Source organism: Carassius carassius, unplaced genomic scaffold (assembly GCF_963082965.1).
Source record: "Carassius carassius unplaced genomic scaffold, fCarCar2.1 SCAFFOLD_58, whole genome shotgun sequence".
Taxonomy (NCBI): Eukaryota; Metazoa; Chordata; class Actinopteri; order Cypriniformes; family Cyprinidae; genus Carassius; species Carassius carassius.
The window spans coordinates 330001-341861 of NW_026775030.1; the positions used below are offsets into that span (position 1 = coordinate 330001).

The window sequence follows — 11861 nt, forward strand, 5'->3', positions numbered from 1 at the left end:
GATTTTTTCATGCACCTTTAATTTTATCTTTCTCTTCTGGAAAGCAGTGCAACATGCCCCGCCCCCTTTGTTGCATGTTCCCAGGGGCGGAGTTTATTAGGGTTTGTGACATCACAAACCCGGGATGTAACTTGCTATAGTCCCTACGAGCCGTTTTTGTAGGCATTAAAAATGCCAGAATAATAAAAGATATCTCCATTTGCATTTAACTTTCAACTTGTAACTTTGCAGATATTGTTTATGCTCAAACAGCAACATTACACACAAACTAACATTAAACAAAGTGAAATTGCAATCAACCACCCCAAATTTTGAAAAACATTTTTTTTTTTTTTTACTGATGCACTATTCTAATTATTATAATCAGAAACTTCTTGAACCTATCCTTATCTCAGTACAATTATGCACCAAGTCATGGCCAGGGCCAGAGCATGAAAGTATATTAGGTAAGAGTTTGTTTAGTTTTTAGCCCCGCCCCCTGAACCCTCGCATTCCCGGAATTCCTGCACAGTGCTCACCTGGCCCTCCTCTCACCTTATTTAGATCAAACACATATTTAGACCACTAACATTACTCTCTGCCTGAGAAACATGAATCACACGATAACGTTAACAACTATTGAGTCTGTGTGTGGGCTAGCCGAGATAGTCACAGGAGACAGATTAAGACAGCATTAACTTAATATCCTCCTCCTCCTCGTGCACTGACCTCCAACTCTAGCCGTAAAAAAGGAAGATAAAAAAACCTTTGATAAAACTGCAATCAACACTCGTAGTTCTTTCGCCTAACGCTAACTCCACTCAACCAGCAGCCAACTCAAACTTTCCGCATTAAACAAAGTCGCACTTTAGGTTGTCAATATGCGAATAATATTGCGTTCTCGTTACCTCTCGGAGCACTTGTTTAATCCAGCCAGTATGTTTCCATATCAAAGCTCGTGGAGAAGAAGTGTTCTTCTGTCGGAGCTCGTCAATCCACTGCCATACTCCGCACTCCGGACGAGTGACGTCAGCGCTCGCTGGGATTTAAGCCCCGCACGCCATTGGCTCACACCGAGCAGAGCGGAAGCTGGGTTGGTCGGCTGTGTTGTTGAATTGGCCAGTAGGAGAGGAGAAAACAGTTTCCATGGTTATGGTCGCTCTTTTTGTGATGACTCTGTTGAAATATTTCTTGGAACTGTCCATTTACAAAGAGATTCTGGCAAGATGTTTCGAGTTTTATCAGGAGTAACTTTATAATGAATATAGCCTGTTCTGTTTTGAAAGGATGTAGTATTGGGTTTTACTGAGTATGAACAATCTAAAAGGAAACAGTTTTATGCAGTGAATCTGATTTTGCTTCTTGCTAAATTTCACATCCACAGAAGATGCAAATATTCAGACTCCAGACCTCTCTTTGTTGTTTTTATACAATTATTTTAGCAATACCCTTTTATTGATTCAGTTGTTTCAGAACGGAAAAAAATTAAATCTGTCTGTAACTATTTTCCTATCTTTAATGACATGTAAGTCTCAGGTTGTAATGTATTAAACACCACGCGTTTATTTTTTTCTCTTCTTTCTCTTCTTTATTTGTTTTTTTTTTTTTGTTATTATTATTTATAATTTTTAGGTTGGTTGTTGTATTATTTTGTGTATTTTGAGCATTAATAATAATAATAATAATAATAAAGTAAATGCTGGACTAAACAGAGAAGAAAAAACAACAACCTTTAAGTTAATAGTTTTTAATTTGCTTTTATTCTGTGTTAGGGCTTAGGTGTGCTGATTGAAGTTATTTTCTTTTAAAAGTTGCTAATACTTTGAGAAACTCAAAGAAAAATATTAGGATGTAAAAAAAAAAAACATTAGATTTGCATAATTAATTAGGTAAATGCATGACTTAACATCATGGATAATACTGTCAACTGAACATGTGTAAAGCTATTCAGAGAAAAATCTCATTGTAAATATGAGATTATAATTGTAAAAAAAAATACAGCATGTCTTACCATTTGTATGTGGACGATATTTGCCTATAAGAGTAGGAAAAAATAATGGTTCTTATTTGTTATTTGCATGTCTAGAGGAGGAGTGCTGGAAGACTCATAATCAGCTTCAGTTGAACCAGAGTAAAGCTGAGATTATGTTTTCTGGCCCTGCCAGAGTATGTTTAGATAGGTCCACATATTTTGGATCATGGTCCGATTATTGCCATGACCAAATAAGGAACTTAGGTGTGGTATTTGATCCAGAGCTGAAATTTGACAAGCAGATTAATGCTGTAGTAAAGAGTTGTTTTTTTCCAGATTAGATCTACTACTCGACTAAAGCGTATTCTGTCGAGAAAAGATTTAGGGAAGGTTATTAATGCCTTTGTTTCGTCTCGTCTGGACTATTGCAATGTGTTGTATGTGAAGTCCTGCCAGACCACTATTTCACGCTTTCAATTAGTTCAGAATGCAGCAGCTAGGCTGCTAGTGGGTGCTAAGAAAAGTCATCATATCTCTCCTATTTTAGCTTCTGTCAAGTGGCAACCAGTGAACTACAGGATAAAATATAAAACTCTGGTGTATGTTTTAAAGCAGTGCATGGGTTATGTGTCTGAGCTCATCATCTTCAGGAGCTAAGAGAGGTCACCTCTTTAAATGCTTTTAAAATTGAAGTAAAAAACTACTTCTTGTCTTTAGCCTTTGAGAGGGTGGGCTAGATTTTGTTGCTGATAGGTTGTGTCTTGTTTTAAGTTGTGTGTTTTAATGAAGTGTTTTTTGATTGTACAGCACTTTGGTCTGCAGGTGCAGTTGTAAAGTGCTCTATAAATAAAGTGAATGAATAATATTTAGTTAATCTGGACAGTCGAAACGGATATAAACAATCATGGTCTTTTCTGTATTGTTTGAAGCTGTTCTCTTCACTTCTTAGTTACATGTCAATTTAAGTCACAATTAGTTACACAGCGCTTTATGCATTACAGACATTACAAAACAACTTTACATTAATAACAGTGTTAACAAATTCATCAGTTAAGAAACTTGGAATTTCAGCTGTAAAACAGTGACAGTAGTTTGGATTTCCACCCCACACCCCCCACTAAAAAAAATTCTGAAAAGCAAAACTTTACTATAACAAAAATACTGATAAGTATTCACATAAATAAATAGTTAATAATTTGTGATAATGAATACAGTTGTGGCCAAAAGCATTGTCAGTGACACAAATTTTGTGTTTCGGTTGCCATGCCTTTGTTACAGTGCAGTACGGTGGAAGTCGTGGCCTAATGGTTAGAGAGTCGGACTCCCAATCGAAGGGTTGTGGGTTCGAGTCCCGGGCCGGCAGGAATTGTGGGTGGGGGGAGTGCATGTACAGTTCTCTCTCCACCTTCAATACCACGACTTAGGTGCCCTTGAGCAAGGCATCGAACCCCCAACTGCTCCCCGGGCGCCGCAGCATAAATGGCTGCCCACTGCTCCGGGTGTGTGCTCACAGTGTGTGTGTGTGTGTTCACTGCTCTGTGTGTGTGCATTTCGGATGGGTTAAATGCAGAGCACAAATTCTGAGTATGGGTCACCATACTTGGCTGAATGTCACTTCACTCAATCACTTCAGAAAAAGGTATTTTGGCTAGTTTTGCAGGCGGAGTCCATTTTCTTTGATCATGCTTGACACATCTCCTATAAAAGAGATTCTTATTTTGTTGTGTTACATTTTTGATAGATAAATGATTATAATACATTTATAAATGAATAATCCAAACTGGTGCAGCAATCATCCTTTATGAGAGTTCTTAAACTTTTGGAGTCAGCGAAGGTGCTATGAACTTTAAAAGTGAAAGTGATGTGACATTCAGCCAAGTATGGTGACCCATACTCAGAATTCGTGCTCTGCATTTAACCCATCCAAAGTGCACACACACAGAGCAGTGAACACACACACACGGTGAACACACACCGGAGCAGTGGGCAGCCATTTATGGAGCATTTGGGGGTTCATTGCCTTGCTCAAGGGCACCTCAGTCGTCGTATTGCCGGCCCACAACCCTAGGGTTAGGAGTCAAACACTCTAACCTCTAGGTCACGACTTCCCCCCAAAAAAGTAACTTAAAATGAAAGATCTTAAAATACTCTAATTAAAATACTACTACTAAATTTGTGGTCGTAAAGATAAGAGTAAGACATCACTTAAAACTGTAAAGAGAAATCTTATGTACGTACAACCCGAATTCCGGAAAAGTTGGGACGTTTTTTAAATTTTAATAAAATGAAAACTAAAAGACTTTCAAATCACATGAGCCATTATTTTATTCACAATAGAACATAGATAACATAGCAAATGTTTAAACTGCACTTATGCACCCCCATACCATCAGAGATGCTGGCTTTTGAACTGAACGCTGATAACATGCTGGAAGGTCTCCCTCCTCTTTAGCCCGGAGGACACGGCGTCCGTGATTTCCAACAAGAATGTCAAATTTGGACTCGTCTGACCATAAAACTATTCCACTTTGAAATAGTCCATTTTAAATGAGCCTTGGCCCACAGGACACGACGGCGCTTCTGGACCATGTTCACATATGGCTTCCTTTTTGCATGATAGAGCTTTAGTTGGCATCTGCTGATGGCACGGTGGATTGTGTTTACCGACAGTGGTTTCTGAAAGTATTCCTGGGCCCATTTAGTAATGTCATTGACACAATCATGCCGATGAGTGATGCAGTGTCGTCTGAGAGCCCGAAGACCACGGGCATCCAATAAACGTCTCCGGCCTTGTCCCTTACGCACAGAGATTTCTTCAGTTTCTCTGAATCTTTTGATGATGTTATGCACTGTAGATGATGAGATTTGCAAAGCCTTTGCAATTTGACGTTGAGGAACATTGTTTTTAAAGTTTTCCACAATTTTTTTACGCAGTCTTTCACAGATTGGAGAGCCTCTGCCCATCTTTACTTCTGAGAGGCTCTGCTTCTCTAAGACAAAGCTTTTATAGCTAATCATGTTACAGACCTGATATCAATTAACTTAATTAATCACTAGATGTTCTCCCAGCTGAATCTTTTCAAAACTGCTTGCTTTTTTAGCCATTATTTGCCCCCGTGCCAACTTTTTTGAGACCTGTAGCAGGCATTAAATTTTAAATGAGCTAATTAAGTGGATAAAAGTGTAAAATTTCTCAGTTTAAACATTTGCTACGTTATCTATGTTCTATTGTGAATAAAATATTGGCTCATGTGATTTGAAATTCCTTTAGTTTTCATTTTATTAAAATTTAAAAAACGTCCCAACTTTTCCGGAATTCGGGTTGTAGTTACATCGTTGCGATTTTCTAGGCCGATATGGCTAGGAACTATACTCTTATTTCAGGCTTAATAATGTAACTGTGTAACTACAGAAGATTCTAGTTTTAAATAGAAAAAAATATAGACACTCTGTGGTCATTTTTGAGGGAGATGCTAACGGTCTAATCAGATTCAATTACCTATGCTGAGCTAAGCTAAAAGTGCTACCGCTAGACCCGGAGATCTGCTATATGGATTCGGAAATGGTAAAACTCAACTGTTTAACTCTAGGGAATTTGTAAAGTTATCCTATTTTTTATTTCTTTTTTAAAGGGGAGTGTTCCTTTAACAATGCAATACATTAAGAAAAGAAATAGATATAAGGTGATGATTAATTGCAACAAACTAGAAATAAACAGTAACAAGATTGGCAGTTTAAGACATTAACTTGTAAGCAGAAAATACAAGATACTTCTCTTTTCAATATGAATAAGGCTTTATTAGATAAATCTAAGACATATAAACTAATCTAACACATAAGAACACACACTCAGACATTCATACAAGTTGGAGGAAGATAGAAAGTTAGGGAAGAATGAGTTTAAGAGAATGAAAATGTGGAATCCAAAGTTTACAGCAATACGTGAAATTGCATAGACACGAACAACCATCAATCACTTAATTAACCCTTGCATTGAGTTCCTCAATGAGGTTAAAATTATATTAGATACAGCAGTATGGATCAGCCTGGAGGTAGTTACTTGCGTTGCCTGTATAAAGGGGTTCCCTTTGTTGTCGTTGAAAGGGGGTTTCCCGATGTCGCTGATTGGCTGGAAGTTCAGTAGTCATTGAAGTGACGTCTTGGGAAGCCCGTGGTTGGGCGTTGGCTGAATGATTTAAGACCTCCTGTTGCCTTTCTGAGGAATTCGGCTCGTGTTTCAAGCACAGTCTGTCACAGTGTCTGGGTTGTGTTCCCTGGGTTTCCACTAGGTGTCCTCCTTTTCCACGGTGTCTGTCACCTTATCACTTCCTGTTCCCTTATTTGGTCACATTCCTCCTTGTTTGAGTTAATTGATTGTTCCCCACCTGTCTCCAGTTCCCTTATCATCCTTCTGTGTATTTATACCCGGTCTGTCTGAGTCTGTGTCACGGAGTCCTTGTCTAATGTTTGATGATATCCGTAGTCTTGCCATTTCCATGTGTTCTGTTCTGTTCTGTTTCATGTTGTTTTGGATACTCTGGTTTTGACCCTGCCTGGACTGTTTACCCTTTTGGATTTGGCCTCAATAAAACATCATACCTGTACTTGGATCTCTTCCGTGCTTCTTGTATCACCGTACGTGACAGAAGGACTCCGTCACCTTGAGATCCAGTGGTATGTCGATTAACGCTTCTTCCCCAGCCACCGAGCGGGAGAGAAGCAATCGGTTTGAGGGAACCCACCTGGTCGTGTTTCGCGGGACCAGGGGAGGTCGACGAGGAGGAGGTGGGCGAGAGGAAGCTCAGCATCGCTCTCCACCATGGCCCCCCTTCGACTCGGGGCTCACGTGGGAGGGACCAGAGCCGCCTTCTCACCAGGGCAGACGGAGAAAGTCAGCGACACTGCCCATGATGGCCGCAGGTCCAGCACCACAGCACAAGAGGGCCGCCAACCCAGCGCCGCTGCGGTGCATGGCCACCAACCCCGCACCACGAGGCAAGATGGAAGCCAGCCTCACACCACAGTGCAAGATGGCTGCCAGCTCAGCACCAACGCCCAAGATGGCCGCTGACACCTTTCTCGATTACTTCGAGATGTTATCAAGGATCCTAGAGATTACCAAGACGGTTCACGTCATGGCTGCTGAGCCAGCGCTTCAGCACAAGATGGCCACCAGCCCAGCGCCACAGCACAAGATGGCCGCCAGCCCAGCGCCACAGCACAAGATGGCCGCCAGCTTAGAGCCACAGCACAAGATGGCCGCCAGCCCAGCGCCACAGCACAAGATGGCCGACTCAATGCCTGAGTCTCCAGACAAGGTGCCACCGACTCGCCATCATAGAGGGCGGAGGAGGAGGAGACAGGCGTCTACCGTTCCTCAAAGCCTGGAGAACGTTCCCGAGCGGGCCGCTGCCGTCCAGGAGGACGTTCCCGAGCGGGGGGGCCGAGGCCGTTCTGGAGGCCGAGGCGGTGCCCGAGGCCGTTCCCGATGCGGTGCCCGATGCCACTCCCGATGCTGTTCCGGAGGCCGAGGCGGTGCCCGAGGCCGTTCCCGAGGCAGTGTCCGTTGCTGTTCCGGAGGCCGAGGCGGTGCCCGATGCTGTTCCGGAAACCGAGGCGGTGCCCGAGGCCGTTCCGGAGTCAAGTCAGATTCTTGTTGACCTTCCCAAGTCAAGTCAGGTGCCCGTTGACTTTCCAGAGTTGAGTCAGTTCCCGGTTGACTTTCCAGAGTTGAGTCAGTTCCCGGTTGACCCTCTAGAGTCGAGTCAGGTGTTCATGGACCCTCCAGAGTCAGAGTTAGTCACCGTCGACCTTCCAGAGCCAGGGTTAGTTTCCATTGACCCTCTAGAGTCAGGGCTAGTTCCTGTTGACCCTCCAGAGTCGAGTCAGGTTCCAGTTGACCCTCCAGAGTCGAGTCAGGTTCCAGTTGACCCTCCAGAGTCGAGTCAGGTTCCAGTGGACCCTCCAGAGTCGAGTCAGGTTCCAGTGGACCCTCCAGAGTCGAGTCAGGTTCCAGTGGACCCTCCAGAGTCGAGTCAGGTTCCAGTGGACCCTCCAGAGTCGAGTCAGGTTCCAGTGGACCCTCCAGTGTTCCCTGGGTTTCCACTAGGTGTCCTCCTTTTCCACAGTGTCTGTCACCTTATCACTTCCTGTTCCCTTATTTGGTCACCTTCCTCCTTGTTTGAGCTAATTGATTGTTCCCCACCTGTCTCCAGTTCCCTCATCATCCTTATGTGTATTTATTCCCGGTCTGTCTGAGTCTGTGTCACGGAGTCCTTGTCTAATGTTTGATGATATCCGTAGTCTTGCCATTTCCGTGTGTTCTGTTCTGTTTCATGTTGTTTTGGATACTCTGGTTTTGACCCTGCCTGGACTGTTTACCCTTTTGGATTTGCCCTCAATAAAACATCATACCTGTACTTGGATCTCTTCCGTGCTTCTTGTATCACCGTACGTGACACAGTCCTGATCGACTCTTTAATTTGTCTGGTTCGGGTCAGATACGCTACAATATATCACACGTTGCTCTCTGCGGGCACAATGAAAGAAAGGGTTAGCCGAGTCTTGCGGAGACATCTCTCACCTCTGTGTTTGCTTGCAGGGTTTTTGTGAGCAGCGCTTGATGGGGCGCAGATGTGGGCGCTCAGCCCGTGATGAGCAGGTGCAGGTGTGCCTGCTCAGTTTCCAGGGTGATGCTGATGAGAGTTCGGGACACGTGTCACAATATATATAGGTGCTGGTCATATAATTAGAATATAATCAAAAAGTTTATTTATTTAACTAATTCCATTCAAAAAGTGAAACTTTTATATTATTTTCATTCATTACACATATACTGATATATTTCAAATGTTTATTTCTTTTAATTTTGACGTTTATAACTGACAACTAAGGAAAATACCAAATTCAGTAACTTAGAAAATTTGAATATTGTGAAAAGGTTCAATATTGAAGACACCTGGTGCCACACTCTAATCAGCTAAACACCTGCAAAGGCCTTTAAATGGTTTCTCAGTCTAGTTCTGTAGGCTACACAATCATGGGGAAGACTGCTGACTTGACAGTTGTCCAAAAGACGACCATTGATACCTTGCACAAGGGGGGCAGGACACAAAAGGCCATTGCAAAAGAGGCTTGCTGTTCATAGAGCTCTGTGTCCAAGCACATTAATAGAGAGGTGAAGGGAAGGAAAAGATGTGGTAGAAAAAAAGTGTACAAGCAATAGAGATAACCGCACCCTGGAGAGGATTGTGAAACAAAACCCATTAAAAAATGTGGGGAAGATTCACAAAGAGTGGACTGCAGCTGGAGTCAGTGCTTCAAGAACCCCTTCACACAGACGTATGAAAGACATGGGTTTCAGCTGTCACATTCCTTGTGTCAAGCCACTCTAGAACAACACACAGCGTCAGAAGCGTCTCGCTTCAAAAAGGACTGGACTGCTGCTGAGTGGTCCAAAGTTATGTTCTCTGATGAAAGTAAAGTTTGCATTTCCTTTGAATATCAGGGTCCCAGAGAGGAGAGGCACACAATCCACGTTTCTTGAGGTCCAGTGTAACGTTTCCACAGTCAGTGATGGTTTGGGGTGCCATGTCATCTGCTGGTGTTGGTCCACTGTGTTTTCTGAGGTCCAAGGTCAACACAGCCATATACCAGGAAGTTTTAGAGCACTTCATGCTTCCTGCTGCTGACCAACTTTATGGAGATGCAGATTTAATTTTCCAACAGGACTCGGCACCTGAACACAGTGCCAAAGCTACCAGTACCTGGTTTAAGGACCATGGTATCACTGTTCTTAATTGGCCAGCAAACTTGCCTGACCTTAACCCCATAGACAATCTATGGGGTATTGTGAAGAGGAAGATGTGATATGCCAGACCCAAGAATGCAGAAGAGCTGAAGGCCACTATCAGAGCAACCTGTGTTCTCATAACACCTGAGCAGTGCCACAGACTGATCGACTCAATGCCACGCCGCATTGCTGTATTTCTGTATGTGTTTAAATACCTTGTTTCAGTGACTCCAAAATTTTACAGTTTACAGTTCGATAGATAATGGACAAGGAAGTCAGGGGTGGCGAAAAAGGCTCTTTATTAACTCAAAATAAAACAGGATAAACAAAAGTAAACTGTGGCTGGGCTCTCTGCCTTCACACATACAGTATATACACACACGCTCGACTCGGCTCAGCTCTGGCTCTCCCAACGATCCAGCTATCTTTCCATGGTCTGCTGGGCGCTTATAACTCCTCTCTTCCCAATCACTGGAATTACAAACAGGTGTTAATCATTAATCATTTGACCTCCTTATTACCGCTCGTCCCCACATTCTTTCTCCCGCTGCAGCTTTCCGCCTTCCCATGCCCACCTCGCCACATACCCCCACCGCCCGACCCAGGCCTGTGGATCACCTTGAATTTAAAAGGCTGTAAAGCGAGATATCCTTGAGATATTTGGTATCCTTCATGCGGTGGAGCCACTGGAAAGGGCGCATGGTCCGAACAGAGAGTGAATTCCCGTCCCAGGAGGTAATAGCGCAGAGTGAGGACGGCCCACTGAATGGCTAAACATTCTCTTTCAATGGTGCTGTATCTAGTCTCTCTCTTTGAGAGCTTTCGACTTAGATACAGCACCGGCCGCTCCTCTCCTGTGACCACCTGAGACAGGACTGCACCCAGCCCCCTTTCCGACGCGTCCGTCTGCAACAAAAACGGGAGATTAAAGTTAGGAAAGTGCAAGAGCGGCCCACCGCACAGGGCAGCCTTTACCTTGGTTAGGGCCTGTTGGCACGGCTCCGTCCACTGGACCGGATTTGGTGCTTCTGTAACCGATGTTAGGGCCGAGGGACAATTACCACACTCCGGAGGAGCAGACACCAGAGGGCACCAAGAGGCGGACAACAGAATGACTTTAAAAGGTAAGTTTCTTTTATTAATTTAAAACAACAAAAACAGTGCTGAGAATGTTTGTGGCTGGAACCCAGTTTGGGAAGAGGAACTGAGGGGGCAAGGGGCTCAGACTCGGCTGGTGTACGTGTTCATAGAACAGCCAATGGAATGACAGCAGCTTCCGCACCCCTTCAGAGGAACAGACAGTGACAGGGCTCAGACTCGGCTTGTGTACGTGTTCATAGAACAGCCGATCGAATGACAGCAGCTTCCTCACCTCTTCAGAGGAACGGACAGTGACGGGGCTCAGACTCGGCTTGTGTACGTGTTCATAGAACAGCCGATCAAATCACAGCAGCTTCCTCACCTCTTCAGAGGGACGGACAGTGACGGGGCTCAGACTCGGCTTGTGTACGTGTTCATAGAACGGCCGATCGAATGACAGCAGCTTCCTCACCTCTTCAGAGGAACGGACAGTGACGGGGCTCAGACTCGGCTTGTGTACGTGTTCATAGAACGGCCGATCGAATGACAGCAGCTTCCTCACCTCTTCAGAGGGACGGACAGTGACGGGGCTCAGACTCGGCTTGTGTACGTGTTCATAGAACAGCCGATCGAATGACAGCACTTTCCCCACCTCTTCTGAGGGACAGACAATAACGGTAGATCAGGCAATAACAAGTGATACAGGACTTTGGTAATTTACCCGCCTTTGCTCTCATTCCGTGCGTAGCGGAGCGGCGTCGTTTGGGGAGTTTGTGAAACTGGACTTTCGTGGACGTGAGAGACAGTGCCCGTGGAGCGTGATACTCGGAGTGCGTTTAGCGCTTTCCCTTCACACCGTCCACTCGAGTGGGAACCTGGACACAGCTTAGACAGATCAATTTGGAGGAATCTTCACAGTCACAAGTCAATATTCATCCATCAAAGTTTCAGAAGAAACACAGTCATTTGATTCTCACCACACTTGTGCATAAATCACTCTTGTAAATCTTCACACTTGTGCACTTCACTCTTTCAGAC

General features: G+C 44.1%; 1 protein-coding gene across 1 annotated transcript in view; it reads right to left on the reverse strand.

Annotated features, from left to right (window-relative positions):
• Positions 1 to 1008, reverse strand: part of LOC132134227 (plakophilin-4-like) — a 26559-nt gene extending 25551 nt beyond the window's left edge. The window contains exon 1 of the mRNA XM_059547025.1: positions 888 to 1008. The gene's annotated coding sequence lies outside the window, so the exon portion shown is untranslated. The remainder of the gene's footprint in view (positions 1 to 887) is intronic.
• Between the last annotated feature and the right edge of the window lie 10853 nt (positions 1009 to 11861).